Raw genomic sequence first — 15078 nt, 5'->3', positions numbered from 1 at the left:
AACAGGATATGCCAAGTGAACCAGATGCCATCTAGCCCAGTGTGTCTCTAGCCATGTCTTGTATTGTTATAAAACATCTGAATATAAAATATGAAAAGGGTTGATTTATGTAATCAAATCAAATCAAAGCAAGGACTGTAGGGAGGCTTAACCAATTATTTTTCCAGCTTGCTCACCAGCTATTACTGCATCCGCCTGTCTGTTTACAATTTTCTCTGACTACTAGTTTCTAAAATATCTCCAGCTTATGAGGAGGCTGCACAGTCTAACAAAATAGCCCAGGAATGTTCCACTGCACACACTCTGGTTTTTTATTGTTTATTGTTATTTCCTTCCCACAGGCAGCAGTGGACAGTGAGGCCGCTCTGGATTTCAGACAAGGGTTTTTTTGGGTTTTTTTTTTTTTTGGGGGGGGGGGGTAATGATGAAAACTGTTTCTGCAGCCTGAGCTCTACCATAACAACATAAATGGCCACCCTGTCTGCCCTCCAGATTGACAGGGAAGGTCAGAGCATGCATCAATGCGTTCAGCACGAACCATTTAGTCTGTCACACTTATTCCATCATATTAAGTCCTCTTCCTCCTTTTCCTAAGTGCTCATTGGAAAGGTATCCTTGAATAACATCTTGTTCATTAGCCAATTAATGGCCAAGATTGCATTGTGAACAGAAAATTGCTTTCTGAATGTGACTTTGGTTTGTCGTGCAGATATTATGACCTAACAGAGCCTGCCAAGGAAGGTTTTTTTAAGGTAGGGAATATTCTTCACCTCATTTCCAAGTGATTTTTAATAATTCAGGATCCCAGATTAGGAATCATTAAAAATCTTTTTTTTTTTTTAACTAGCAGCACATGTATGTGTAAAGTTATTAGATATGGTGGGTGTGGGGCAACAAGATGTTCGGAATATGCCCTCTGTCAGAGAGATAATTAAATAGATTGTTTACACTGAGCATGGGTGCATTAGGCAACTGTGTGCAATGGTACAAGCCAAAAATAGCATTGCATCATGTTAAAATGAGATTTTTCTAAAGAAGTTTTCACTAGGGTAATGCAGTAGTAATGCATTCATAGTTTTATTAGCTAATTAGAGAGCGGCTCCAGGGGTGGTAGTGTTGTCAGACAGCCTAGTCGGTCCAGATTTAAATATCTCATCAACTGTTACATGGTTCGTCTGTAAATATGGACTTCTCATCATGGCTCCCAGATGATTTCTTTTCCTCGAGTGCCACCACAGGTTTAACATTTGTGGTTATGATATACACTCACCGGTCACTGCTTGCTAATGCAACTATCTAACCAGCCCATCATATGGCAGCAGTTTAATACATTTAGGAATGTGCACATACTCATGATGACCTGCTAAAGTTCAAATCAACCATTAGAATAGGGAAGAAATGAGATTTTAGTAACTCTGAATGTGACATGGTTGTTGGTGCCAGATGAGCTGAGTATTTTCGAAACTGCTGATCTACTGGGATTTTCCCACATAACCATCTCTAGGTTTTACGGAGAACAGTCTGAAAAAGAGAAAATAGCGAGTGGCACTTCTGTGGGTGTAAAATGCTTTGTTGGTCAGAGAGGAATGGCGAGACTTCATAGAAAGGCAACCACTCATTATAATCAAGGTATGCATCTCTGAATGTCGAAGACCACACTGGGGGCCAATCCTGTCAGCTAAGAACAGGAAACTTAGGCTACAATTCACCAGAATTGGACAATAGAAGACTGGAAAAATGTTGCCTCGTCTGATGAGTAAACAACCTTAAAGCATCGATCCATTCTGCCTTGTATCAATTGTTTAGGCTGCTGTTGGTCTAATGGGAGATATTTTCTAGACAGACTTTGGTCCCTTTAGTATATCCCGAACATTGTTTAAACACCACAGTCTACTTGGGCATTGTTGCTGGCCATGTCCATCCCTTTATGGCCACAGTGTGCCCATTTTCTCATGATTGCTTCCAGCAAGATAATGCACCATGTCCCAGAGCTCAAATAATCTTAAACTGGTTTGACAATCAGTTCGCTGTACTCAAATGCCATCGACAGTCACCAGATCTCAAGCCAGCAAAGCACCTTTGGGATGCGGTGGAACAGGAGATTTGCATCATTGATGTGCAGTCGACAAATCTGTTGCAACTGTGTGATGCTAACACATCAATACTGCCCAAAATATCTGAGGAAAATTTCCAGCACCTTGTAGAATCTGTATTAAAGCAGTTCTGAAAACAAAAGGGGAATCAACATGGTACTAGTTGGGTTAACTGATCAAGTGTCTGGTGAGTGCATGTTCCATGGATTTCCATAATATTTGGCACCACATTTATGCTTCACTCCAGACTTTTGTATATACTTTACTTTTCATTTCTCCACACTACTGGGTAGAGCTCTGACCTACTTTAAAGACCAAATACCTGCAAAACTAAAAGCATCCTCGTGAGTCTTGGCTGTACTTTGTGTTGAGTGCTTATGAGTGAAGATAAAATGTTGGTGAAAGTGCTAAACATGTTTACACTGAGCGCCAAGTGCCGCTGCGTCTGCCTCACAAAGCTCCAACAATAGGGTCTTTGTGCGAATGTTTAAAGTAAAAATGAATCAACGTTTAATGCTGCTCTCATGTGAAAAAATACCCCCAAAAGATCAATCATTTCACATCGTTTTATTTCCCTTTCCTCCGATGTCAAATCATCCCTCGTTCTCCATCTGTGTAAGTAATTTAATGATTTGTTACCATGTGACTCATATCAACAAAGCTAGTGGCAATTTTTGTTGCAATATTTGGTCTGCAGTGAATGATTCCATTTCAGGTCTAGAAATGAGCTTTGACTCCTTTCTGTGGAGTTCAGCATGTACAATATGAAATCCTGGGGAATGCAATAAAAGGGGAATTGCAGCAGCTAGAGTTGGGCAGGCGTTGTTGGTAGAAAAGTGATATTTGATGTGCATTAAGACCAGCCAGTGGCATGTGTCTGCCCAGAGACAGCACCTGGGCAGCGAGCTGGAAGACTCACTAGCCTCACACAAAGAATGCTCTTGCCTTAAAAAAAAAAGTGTATTTTCTTTGTGAGAAAGTGTGTGTTTGTATGTAGCCTCCACTTTTGCCACCTGTGTGTGGGTTTCTGCAGTCACACACGTGCGCCCTGGGGGGATGAACCCCGTTTTGACTCCAAATGAATTTCAATTTAAAGAAGTGATCTTTTGTGTCATGTAGCAATTCGTTTGGATGCGGTTTTCTATCTGAGTGTTTTTTTCCCAGTGGCAGATGTGTTGCGGTGGGTGGCAGCTGCAGAATGGAGGAGCACAGCTTGCTAAGTGATTCACCCTGCTCCTGGCATCTCTGTTACCCCATGAGTCTTTTCCCTGACAATGTTTTCATTTCTATTTGCTTTATCTGTAACTGGGATGGTGGGCTAGATGCTTTGACAGCTCTGTCAGAAAAATGACAGTGCTGGTTGCCTGCTCGAGAAAGGGTGAGAGAAACTAATGGGACGTTTGGAGGTTACTTCCTCTTCGTGACCTCTTCTACAGGAAAAAACGGGGGGGAGGGGGGGGGAAGGTGGGGTTGGGGAATGTGGTGTGGGGGCAGAGGGGAGCTGTGGCTGAATGTACCACCAAATCACACTTTGAGATGGATGCGTTGATGGCGCTCGGTCTGATAAAATCCCTAGATTGATACTGCAAATGAGCTCTCTATCTGATGACATCTGCTGCATTTTTATGCACGCACCCGGAAATAACAGTGTCGAGTGTTGAACCAGTCACATCTCCTGACGGGGGAATCATGTTTTGTTCGCTGCTGTCAAATAGTACTTTCATTCCTCTCCAAAATCCCCCATTAGGTTCTCTCAGACAAATGTCCCCCCAACTCCCCCCTCTTTTTCTCTGCCTTTGAGTAATTCATACTGTTGATTCCACCTCTGGAGGAATACATCAGGCATAACGTCTTTTTCTTTCATCAAGGCAGCGGCTTTAAAGTAATTTTCCTCCTCTCATAGGGAGCCAAATGGAGACGAGAAGATGTCGATTCTCTCATCTCTTTGTCTGTCCCCTTTGATCTCTTTCAACATGAATTCCCAATGCACAGAAAGTAAATGGGATTTTTTTTTCTTTTCTATTTTTTGTCTTTCTCTGGAGCATGGTTGATCATACAAAATTGACCAGAAATGACTTCTAATGACCCCTGTGTTTTACTCAGTAAAAAGAATACCCAAAAAACACACTCATAGCTATCATTACTCATAGTGCATTTTAATAAAGGATGAATAATTTAGGGTGTGCTTGTAGATGTAATAGTCCAGAGCACTGATGCTGTGAACATCTTCATGGAGGAATTACCAGCTGTGTGTGGTGTGTGTGTGTGTGTGTGTGTGTGTGTGTGTGTGTGTGTGTGTGTGTGTGTGTGTGTGTAGGGACAAGGAGGACTTTGTGAGAAGGGACAAAGGTTTCAACAGTGCCTGCGTGCAAGTGTGTATTGTTGTCTGTTGCATTAACAGACAGCAGTTGTGATTTATCTTGTATTCCCAATGTAGTAGCCCCCTCTATCTAACTGGAAAGGTTAAAGCATACAGCCTGGAGGCAGTACTACAAAGGTCAACATCCAGTTTAAGAATGAGGAATAGAGAGAAAGACAGACAAGATATGTACTCTTCTCCTCTCTTCGACCTGCATACTGCATCTGACATCCTGAAAACATTCGCTATAGTGTCTGCAGCAAAGGCCCAGCAGTATTTATCCTTTGGTTCGCTCCATCCTTGCTCCCCTGGCTTCTTCTTCGTCTTATCATCGCCTTGCCGTGATACCTCCAGTACTGCACGCCATAAAAATAGCTGACCTTGACAAAGCCATCTCTAAGAGATAGTGTTTGAAAAAGGGGAGCTGTGTAGGAAAATGATGGTGGTAACAAAGAGAAACTGTAAACAAAGACAATTCATTTAATGGACCCCCTCAAGCCTGGATGTGCTTAGTAGAGAGAAAGCGAATGAGACGGATGGTTATAAAAAAGCAAGGCGCGAGACCATTAAAGAAGAGCAGCAGAATAGAGAGAGGGCTGTGAAGAAACACCAGTCTCTTTGGTGAGTCAGATGTGTTGAGGTGATTAATCTGCTTTGGCTGTCCTTCAGGCCTGAGGGGGAACAAGGATACAGCAGCACTGGGTTGCCCCCTTGTGGAGACCTAGGTGAACTGGTAGAATAAAGAAACTCATTTTCTTTCACATAAAACTTTGTCATCACTGACCCTCACTTTCAGTGCCTTGTGCAATCTGTGATTTATGGCTCTTAAATGTTTCTCCTGTCAGATAACGGAAGAACTATAAACGAGTGACTTTATTCAAGGTCAAAAATTTTAGGAAGTAAGAAAGTGGATGGGGGGAAAAAGCTTGTAAGAGCACACAGGCAGTGCAGGAACTCACTTTTAAGAGGTGCATATAATATGTTCTTTCACTACCAATTAATTATCCTCAACTCCTGTTAATTTTATTATCATTATTATATTTATTATTAATAATTATTTCCAGACAATCCATTGTCCATATATACAGTTCAGGATCACTCTAGGGCTGGAGCCTATCCCAACGATTATAAGGTGAGATGCACAGTATACACTGGACAGGTCACCAGGCTAACACAAGACAACCATTTAAACCCATCAGTTAGACTAACCTAGAGTGCTGTGAAAAGGCATTTGCACTCTTCCTGATTTCTTGATTGTTTGACTATTTGACATCATTATAACCAAATTAAATATATAATGCAGTTTTTACATTTAAATTTTTGTTTTTTGTTATATCACGAGTTAACTGTGATTAACACATTCTTTTGAAAAGCTTATTTCAATTTCATTAGTCACACCTAAAATCACTCCAAGAGCACATCAACGACTCAGCCAGATGGTCACAAAAGAACTCAGAACGACATCTAAAGAACTGCAGACCTCCCTTTCCTTAGCGAAGGACCATGTTCATGAGTTAACAGTAAGGAAGACTAGGCAAAAATAGCATCGAAGGGAGATCTCTAAGGAGAAAACCATGCTGACCAAAACCAACACAAAGGCTCATTTCCACAAGATTTGGGGGGAAATATTCTGAGGACTGAGGAGACAAAAGTTTAACTTTTTGGAAGGTTTGAGTTCATGTAAAAGTATCACACTATTATAAACTGCAGTTAAACATGGTGGAGGTAATGTGACGGTCTGGAGCTGCTTTGCTCAATCGGGACCCTGGACGACTTGCAGTAATTGATGGAACCATGAATTCTGTCCTCTACCAGAAAATCCTGAGAGAAAATGTTCCTGAAGCTCAAGCAGACTCAGGTTATGGAGCAGGACAACGATCCAAAACACAAAAGCCGACCTCTGAATCCTGTTGCTTTCACAAGACCTTGAACAGGCCATTCATGTTGAGAAACCCTGTAATGTGGCTGACTTAAAACAATTCCGCAAAGAAGAGTGTGCCAAAATTCCTCTACAGCGATGTAAAAGACTCATTGCTGCAAATGCTTGGTTGCAGCCCAGTGGATTCAACCCCAGGATCTTCTTGCTGTGAGATAACAGTGTTAACCTCTGGTCCACCCCAAACCTTGTTGTGAATTATTAATTTCTCCTCTTTACTGTATCATGTGCTATAACTGTAGAATATCTAGCTAGTTATTGAGCATGTCATCTTATTTTCTATTCCCCTCCTCTAAATGGATAGCCAGTCTATCTATTGTGCATTGTTGGTCACAGTCCCCAGGGTTCCCTTTGGTTTCTATTGATCTAACACTTGAAATCTTTGGTTTGCATCTCAAGTTTGGATTCCTATTTTGATTTTATGCTCACTCCAGTAATGTTAAACCTTAGTTCTTGTGGTATTATTTGGTTACTGTTCAGTTTTTATTGAAGCTTTGTTGCCTGTTTGGATTGCTTTACTATTCCTGTGTTTAAGTTTTCGATTCCTGGCTTTTATTTGAGCTTTGGTTCAGATTCAGTTTTTGGTTTCAGTTTTTACGTCCTGCCTCTGTGATTGTCTCCATCTGTTTTGTGGCTTTGTGTACCACACCCTTTCTGTTTTTATTCCTCAGTCAGCTCTCAGCGTTTATATGGTCTCATCTTCCCATTGTCCATTGTCAAGAAATGTATTATGCTTCCATTGTGTGCTCTGTGTCAATTGTGTTAATTAGAATTTGGTTTTGTGTTTTATTTTTGGACTCAGTTCATCCTATGATATTTTTGCCAGCAGCCAATACAGGCTAAGCTTCTTGTTATTCTTGTGGCATACATTTGAGGCCCCTTTAAACACAACACATTACTGCTGTCTCTATTCTATTCTATTGTGAAAACTTAAGACATAATAGCCATGACATACTGTCATCCATCCAGCTTTTTAATCCCAAACCTAAGATTTTCAATTTACAAAACAATCCAAAAGCAGCTAACCTCTGATTTGTAGATCGTGGGCATTTATTCATTTCATCATCCTGCATTAAAAAGACCTAAATGGTTTTCAGAATTGTTGGAGACATACACATTATAACACACTCACTGTATTTCATTAATCAACTTATGGAGATACAGAAAGTTCGTTTACTTTTAAAATGCTTTGGCCACATAACCACTTTTTATTTCTCTATAACCTTACTGGAGACCAGCTTACCCTGGATTATGTTTAGCTACATAGTATTCAGCAGTGTGGCTGCTTATATCTTTTATGTTGTCACTCATTTTCTCTAGCATTCACCCATCTCATCTAAAGTTCAACTAATGTATTTGGTCTGGTTTAAAATTGGCAGGATGGACGCAAACCAATGATTGATTGATTATGCCTTTAATTTTCACTTGCAACGTTACACGTACATGTTACCTGCAGCGAAACGGGACCCCTTCGGACCATACATACATTACACAAAGACCCCCTTTTGGAAGACAGGTCAGAGAGAGGTAGGATGGTAAGAGAAACAATGAAATACACAATACATGAGGGGAGAGGAGGAGAAAAAAAAAACTCTACCCAGACTGAGCTCCTGACAGAAGAGCAGTTTGAGAACCGAGGAAAAAAAACACCTCAGCACAAAAGCACATGAATCGTCACACCATACAACATAAAAACACGTGACTTGCAACGCATCGGTATCGGGTATGAGAGTGAGCCGATGTAGACAACAGCCATCCGGTCCTGCATGACTGTAGAAACAATGCAGGACTCTGACTTAAAAAGTTCAACAGGTGTATTTGCAGACAGTCAGAATCCAAACACAAAGCCGCTGTTAAGGAAGTTCGAGAAGGCAGGGAACTCCACAGATATAAAATATTCTCGAAAAAACTCAAGTTTCAGCTCACCACACACCAAACGAACAATACACTTGGGAATACTGTGCAGATGGAAACACTGGGTAAATAATTCACATGAAATCAAGCAGCCAGACTTTACTAACCAAGTTAATTCAACATTTCAAAGAAGACTGAAGCACTACCTTAAGAAGAGGTGGTAACGAGCTTATCAGGAACAAGTGCGTGGATCACTTCCGGGCGCGTGAAGCCTGAATGAGTCCCGCCCCTGAACACAGGTAAAATCCAACCACACACAGACAGCGGAGAAGAAACACAAACACTAAGGTGGAGAGAGAGAGAGAAAAGTGAGACAGCGTGGAGAGGACTGAGGGACTGTGGCAAAGGCAAGCAGTGAAAATGTCATAAAGCTTTCAAAATTAAATACATTTTTCTAGTAATTATTTTAGAACCAATGTTTAAAGTCTACAGAGATTTTCCCGAAGCACGAACTACTAGTTGGGATTGAGAAGCTACCAGTTCACTCAGTAAGCTAGCTGACGGTTGACTTGATCTTAATAATATTACATTTGCTGTTTAATACATATCCGGTTGAAAATTTTCCTTTAACATACAAAGATCAAAGTCAGGGAAGTACAATCAGAGGTATCCTGATATGCGATACTTAATTTGGATCAGGCTTTAAAAGTAGCAGATTCTGTTCTGTCCTTGTTTTTTTCTTTTGAACACAGCTGTTACCTTCACGTGGGTTTACTTATCAGCCTAGCCAAATATACTATCATCAACCACTTCATTAGGTACACCATTAGGTATTAAATGTTAAATCTTCATACCATAGGTCCAACAAGGTGCTGAAAACACTCCTTATTTATTTATTTTTATCCATGTTGACATGACAGCATCACACAGTTGCTATAGATTTGTTGGCTGAACATTCATGTTGTGAATCCCCCACATCACCAGCTCTACTGGACCAACTGGTGCCTCTGGAGGCCATTTAAGTTCTTTATATCATGTTCAGGAAACTAGTCTGAGGTCATTTGAGCTTTCTGAAATGGCACGTTATCCAACTGGTAGTAGCTATCAGAAGATTTAGGTACATTTAGGTTATATATGTATGTAGGTTATGGTGTTTAAACAATATTCAGGTTGTACTAAGAGCCCCAAAAAGTATCCCCCACACCATTACACCACTGGCTGGTTTACAAGATAGGATGTATCACTACTTTTATGTTGTCTACACCTAAAGTTTGGCCTATCATCTAATTATCGCAGTGGAAATTGAGGCCCATCAGTCCAGGAAATGTTTTTCTAATCTTCTATTGTCTAATTTTAATGAGCGTCTGTTTCCTGTTTCTAACTGACAGGACAAGCACCTGGTGTGCTCCTCTACCGCTGTAGCCCATCTGCTACAAGGTTCAACATGTTGTAATGAGTGATTTTTGAGCTACTGTGTCATAATCGGGCATCAACATGACATTTTCACCCAGAGAACTGACATTCACTGGATATTTTCTCTTTGTCAGACCATTCTCTGTAAGCCCTGGGGATGGTTGTGTGGAAAACTCTCAATAGAATCAACACTTTCTGAAATACTTAAATCTACATTCATCCCCATTCTGATGTGATGCCATTCAAAAGTTTGAACTTCAGCAGGTCATCTTGACCATGTCTACATGCCTAAAAGCACTGAGGCGCTGCCATGTGACTGGCTGATTGGATGTTTGCATTACCGAGCAGTTAAACAGGTGTACTTAATGAAATGGCTGTGTTTTCCATGTTTGTAGCTCAGTTACCCAATTGGTATATCCCTGGTGCTGAGCTCTCTGTGCGTGAAAAACAGCTGGATTTTGTAAAGATGTGGTGGAGCTGTGAGGCAAAGCCTGCTTTTTGCATAAAATAATTGAAAACATAATTACATTAGAATATTTAAATATTTTATATATTTTTAAAGTATGTGTATGACAAACACAAGTGTCCTGTATGAAATATAATGGGTTGTAATTTTATCTAGTTTGTAATGGAAGTTTTTGTCAATTGTTTTGTTAAACTTACCTTTTTGCTAAGCCACAGCTCATTCACTGTGTAAGTGTGGATTTTACATATAAGAATATTCAAACATTAAATCACCACAGTATCAAGTAAAAATTATACATATTTTAATGCCAATATAATACGTTTATTTTCAAATCAAGTGAAACATTTAAGACATATTTAAAAATCCAATCCAAGATTCACAGAAATAAAAATAAAAAAAGGCAGTACACTTACAGTATATTGGGGCTACAATAATGAGTGATATGCGCATAAAATGTTTTTTTCCCCATTCAAAAGCTATCAGTGCACGGCTCTCTAGGTGCTCCAGAGAAAAGAGCACAGAAGACTCCCCTGGCCACGATGTAAAATGAAAAAGCACAAACAGATTTGTGTAATGTTACATTAGCTATCAGTACAACTACATTAAACTGCCTTGGTTGAATTCATAGGTCCTTGAGTGGTTCAATCTGTCAGTATGACATGATACAGTTCAGTAAAAAAAAATCATTATTAATGATATCTTCCCCTACAGCACATTGTTTCTCCTGTCAAGGCAAAGCACAGAGCAGCCTTCAAAGGCAGCATGAGGTATGTGAACTTCATTCTGTCATCAGTAACCTCCATACGAGAATCACCATATGAGAACCGAGGTTTCTGCTGAGGTTTCCCTGCCTAGGATCATGGCATACATCCAATATTTCTTCAGTGATTTCTGATGCATTATTAATAATAATTCACCTTGCAGCCTAGGCTGTATGGATTTAATGGAGCAGTTTAGGCTATAAACTTCTTGGTTTTCAGATCGATCTTAGAGCCATGTGAGTAAAAGGAGGTCTCTTTTAAGTCATTTTATCATATCATCACTCTTTACTTTTTCTTCGATTATACTGAATTAGCTTGGCCTATTCTGTTCTGAATTAGCAGCAAGGTGCCATTAAATCTCCAAATTGTGTAATTTCTAACTTCACATTCCAATAAAGAAGGGAAAAAGCTAATAAACCCCTGTAAAAGTCATTTGGGTTAGTTTGAAAGTATAGTACCTTAAAGCTGAAAGCAGATGTTAAGCATTTTAAGAAATAGTCTTTTCTAGGGCAGCTCCTAGGGCAGTGTGTGGAACCTAACTGGTTTCACTATGAATTTTGCAGAGTGGACAGAGGGGTAGGCACATTTTAGTCTGTGCATGGCCACTCCCAGTTAGCCTTTGGCTCTAACCCTGGGCTAGGAAGATTGGGGTTTTTTTGCTAGCTACAACTAGATATTGAAGGGACAAACATGATCTTGTTATTCTTTCATTGAGTAAGCTAGACAGCTCTCAGCAAATTAGGGATTCTCAAGAATGATAAACAAAACTTTGAGATTCAGTTTTCACAGTAAAGCAGTCCAATTTTTACTATAGGCTACTCGAACTGAAGTCTCCGCAGAGTTGTTTTGACTTAAGGCAAAAAAAAAAATGTAACCATAAAGATTTAAGGCAACAATTTTTCCTTTAGCTCCCAGAATCCTTATTTAACATGTCAATCTTTGTTATCACCATATTAGCCTTCTGTACAAGCCATTAAGGACACATGCTGCTCATGTGACATTTGTGTTATTTACTTCCGCCACTGTGGGGCACACTTGGGCAACTTTGAGATGGATTTACATTCAAATTATAATGGGATCTGTCAGATTTATTACGAAATTTCTTTATTTTGGTTTTCACTTTCCTCTGTGGTATAAAACTGCATCTGATAAAACCATGTTACTCAAACTAAGCACCTTCCAGGTACTAACTGTCTAGTGTTTTTGATGATTGCATGGAAGCCTTTCTTGCTTTTGTTTAAATGTTCATGTGATTTAAAATGGAAGAGGGTTTATTATACCACTTAACAAATTGTTTTTCTCGATGCAGCCTTGACAAACCTTCAAACAGCCATTTGATTATTACTACCGCAGCAAGATTTGCCTCTCATAGAAAAGGGTTTGTTGGCTGTGTCAAATACTGAACAGTACACAAGAGAATAATCAGTAGTTACATTGATTGGAAGAAAACACAAAGCTAATAACAACAATAATATCACAATATTATTCCAGGGTTATGCATTTTGATAATGACTATGTAGGCCCACTGCAACATAGTGATTCCCTCAGATGAGTATGAACTATAATACTGCAGTTATTTGAAACATCAGTCTTAAACCCTCAAGGGTTAGGTATAGAAAACAAACATTTTTTCCTTGTCATTAATGAAATTTCACCATTACCAAAAAAAAAAATCTACAAATTTTTATCTTAACTGTTACCCGCCGCTCTATACCACAAAAGCAATTTGCAAAAAGGACATGATAACACACAACTTCTGATTGGGGTGTAAAAATGGCTAACCAAAGCCATGACCTCACTGCTATGAAGCCCCAAAATAAGATGTTATCTACCGGTATTTGGTTTTAGGTCAAACGTACACAAAAAGAAAACTAGGCACTCCTTTCTTTGAGTACAATCCTTTTCCTTCTTAAAACAATCATCAAGTGGTTTCCAAAATGGTTATGACGAAATACAACCAAACAAAAAAACAACAGTTGATGGGGTTTTTACAGAGACAGTGAAATATATTTTGCTATTAAACACCTCTATAGCCAGTCCAACAAACTGAGGTAAACTCTCTGGCTGTTTGCACACAGATCTGGCAGAAAAACTTCACCCTGGATGCGTGAGACAAAATGCCCAATCTGACGACATGTGTAAAGGCGTCAAGAAAAGGGCTTTGATTGTAGGATAATATATTTGGAGTCACAAGTGATGTGCCGCTAGGGCTGATTTGCCGAAAATGCTGTGTGACTCTAGTGCGACAAGTGGCATTTTAACTAAGAAAAAAAAACTGCATGGAGGAGGTAGAGGACTTGGGAGGAGGTAAGGAGTTTGTGGAGGAACAGCGTTTATGAGGTAGCCTTTTGCTGTAAACAAAAAAAAAACTTTTGCGGTAAAAGAAAAACTCATTAAAACTGGGAAGGAAGACCAGGAAGTCTGTGGCAACATTAGGGAACGTCTTGCACAACACCTCAGTATAACAGAGATCTAAAGTTGAGGTCATCAAAAAAGAAAAAGAAAAAGAAATAAAATAAAATTATGTATATACAAACAAAAAGAAATGCACAGCTATGTATAACTCAAGAGGTAGTTGCTAATAGTACATCAATCGGTTACATATGTTTCTTCGTCATTGCTTAACAGAGTTTGTTGAGAAAGTCAGTGGATGATTCCCAAAAGAATAAAATACACTTTTTTGGTTAATTCCCTGAGAACAGTTCATCATCCTGAGAGAAATTGTGTGTAAAAATGTAAAAATACATCATATAAAAAGATGTTTCCATAGAGTTTCGAGCATGGGCTGTGCTCCTTCTGTGGTTTGGTCATTCACTTCTTCTTTTTTTATCTCTGTCATGCTGCATTGTTGAGATTTGATCTTTAACGCACGCACACATTCAAATACACTGTACATTAAATAAAAAAAATAAAATAACAACAACAACAACAACTGCTCTAATGCGCTTTCAGCAATAAGTTCCTCTTATTTGAAAGAGCGAGGATAGCAAGCACTTCAGCAAGTCTTAACATTAAATGCCTTCAAAAACAAAATAAAGCCACACTCTTTGGTATGGAAATATACCAAAAAATGTTGCTTGTCTACTTAGAGCTTTTAAAAACACACACGCTAGTTTGATATAATCGTACAAAGTTATTTGATTTGTCAGAACATTAAGATACAACTCCAAAGCGACTCAACTTGAATTGTGTGAGGAGTCGACTTCAGATAAGCTCTTTTCACATTCAGTATGGTCAGAGAAGAGTTGTTAGGTCACAAATAAGTGCCACTAAAGCCATGCTTGGGATTCAAGTTATACCAAAAGCAGCACTCTTATTCTCTCTCTCTCTCTCTCTCTCTCTCTCTCCTTTTTTTTTGTTTCAGTGAGTTTGAAGCAGCAGCAGTGATGTCACCTCATCCCAAAGAGGACTGCGCATTAACCTGGCTGGTGCTGGCTAACAAATGGTAGGCACAGATGGAAGAGGAACAGGTGGTTCGATCTTACTGTAACACGGCTGGGAGAGCAAACAGCTTGACATTCATTTTTCAAGAAGGATAGTTAGTGAGGTATTAAATAAATAAGATACAAAGATAGTATAATGGTCTGGTACTACACCTGTAACAAAACGGTGAGCTTTTGTGCTGTATCAAAGGCGATTTCTGAGTATCTGATTTAGCAAATAAGGGAAAATATGGAGTTTGGGGTTTTTTTTAAAGTCAGTTTGATTTGTCATGAATGAAAATGGTTAAATAGAGAGAGAGTTTTCACACACCAACAAAGCATCTCATGCAATATACACCTATAGATCAGAGCTAATTCCTTATAAATGCATTACTTAAAGTTAATAGAATTTTAATTATATCTTGTGACTTTATATATATATATATATATATATATATATATATATATATATATATATATATATATATATATATATATATAATGACTTATACTATAATTTATAAACTGTGATGTTATTTTCAACTAATTATGCCGCAACCAAAATGGAAATCTAATGATCGGTTCATTACTTTGAATCTAAACTATGATCTAGATGGATTATATGATGTCTTACATAGACTGTGTCTATCTATGATAATAGGAAACATAAGGGTTAATAGTGTTGACTCACACCTGAGGAAGAGGTGCTTCAGTCTGACAGTTTTGCTTTCTGTTCGAGCATGCGTAACACGCACAGGACACGCGCTTTCTCTC

The 15078-nt window shown here is 39.0% G+C and overlaps 1 protein-coding gene across 1 annotated transcript in view; it reads right to left on the bottom strand.

Annotated features, from left to right (window-relative positions):
- efhc1 (EF-hand domain (C-terminal) containing 1) overlaps positions 1–15078 on the bottom strand; it is a 127719-nt gene that overhangs the window by 33540 nt on the left and 79101 nt on the right. The window lies entirely within an intron of this gene.

This window comes from Copadichromis virginalis, linkage group LG15 (genome assembly GCF_057382275.1).
Source record: "Copadichromis virginalis isolate Kocher_CV1m ecotype Utaka linkage group LG15, C_Virginalis_male_GT1.1, whole genome shotgun sequence".
Classification (NCBI taxonomy): domain Eukaryota; kingdom Metazoa; phylum Chordata; class Actinopteri; order Cichliformes; family Cichlidae; genus Copadichromis; species Copadichromis virginalis.
Note: the sequence above shows the minus strand (reverse complement) of the source record. Positions and strands in the feature narration are given on the sequence as shown.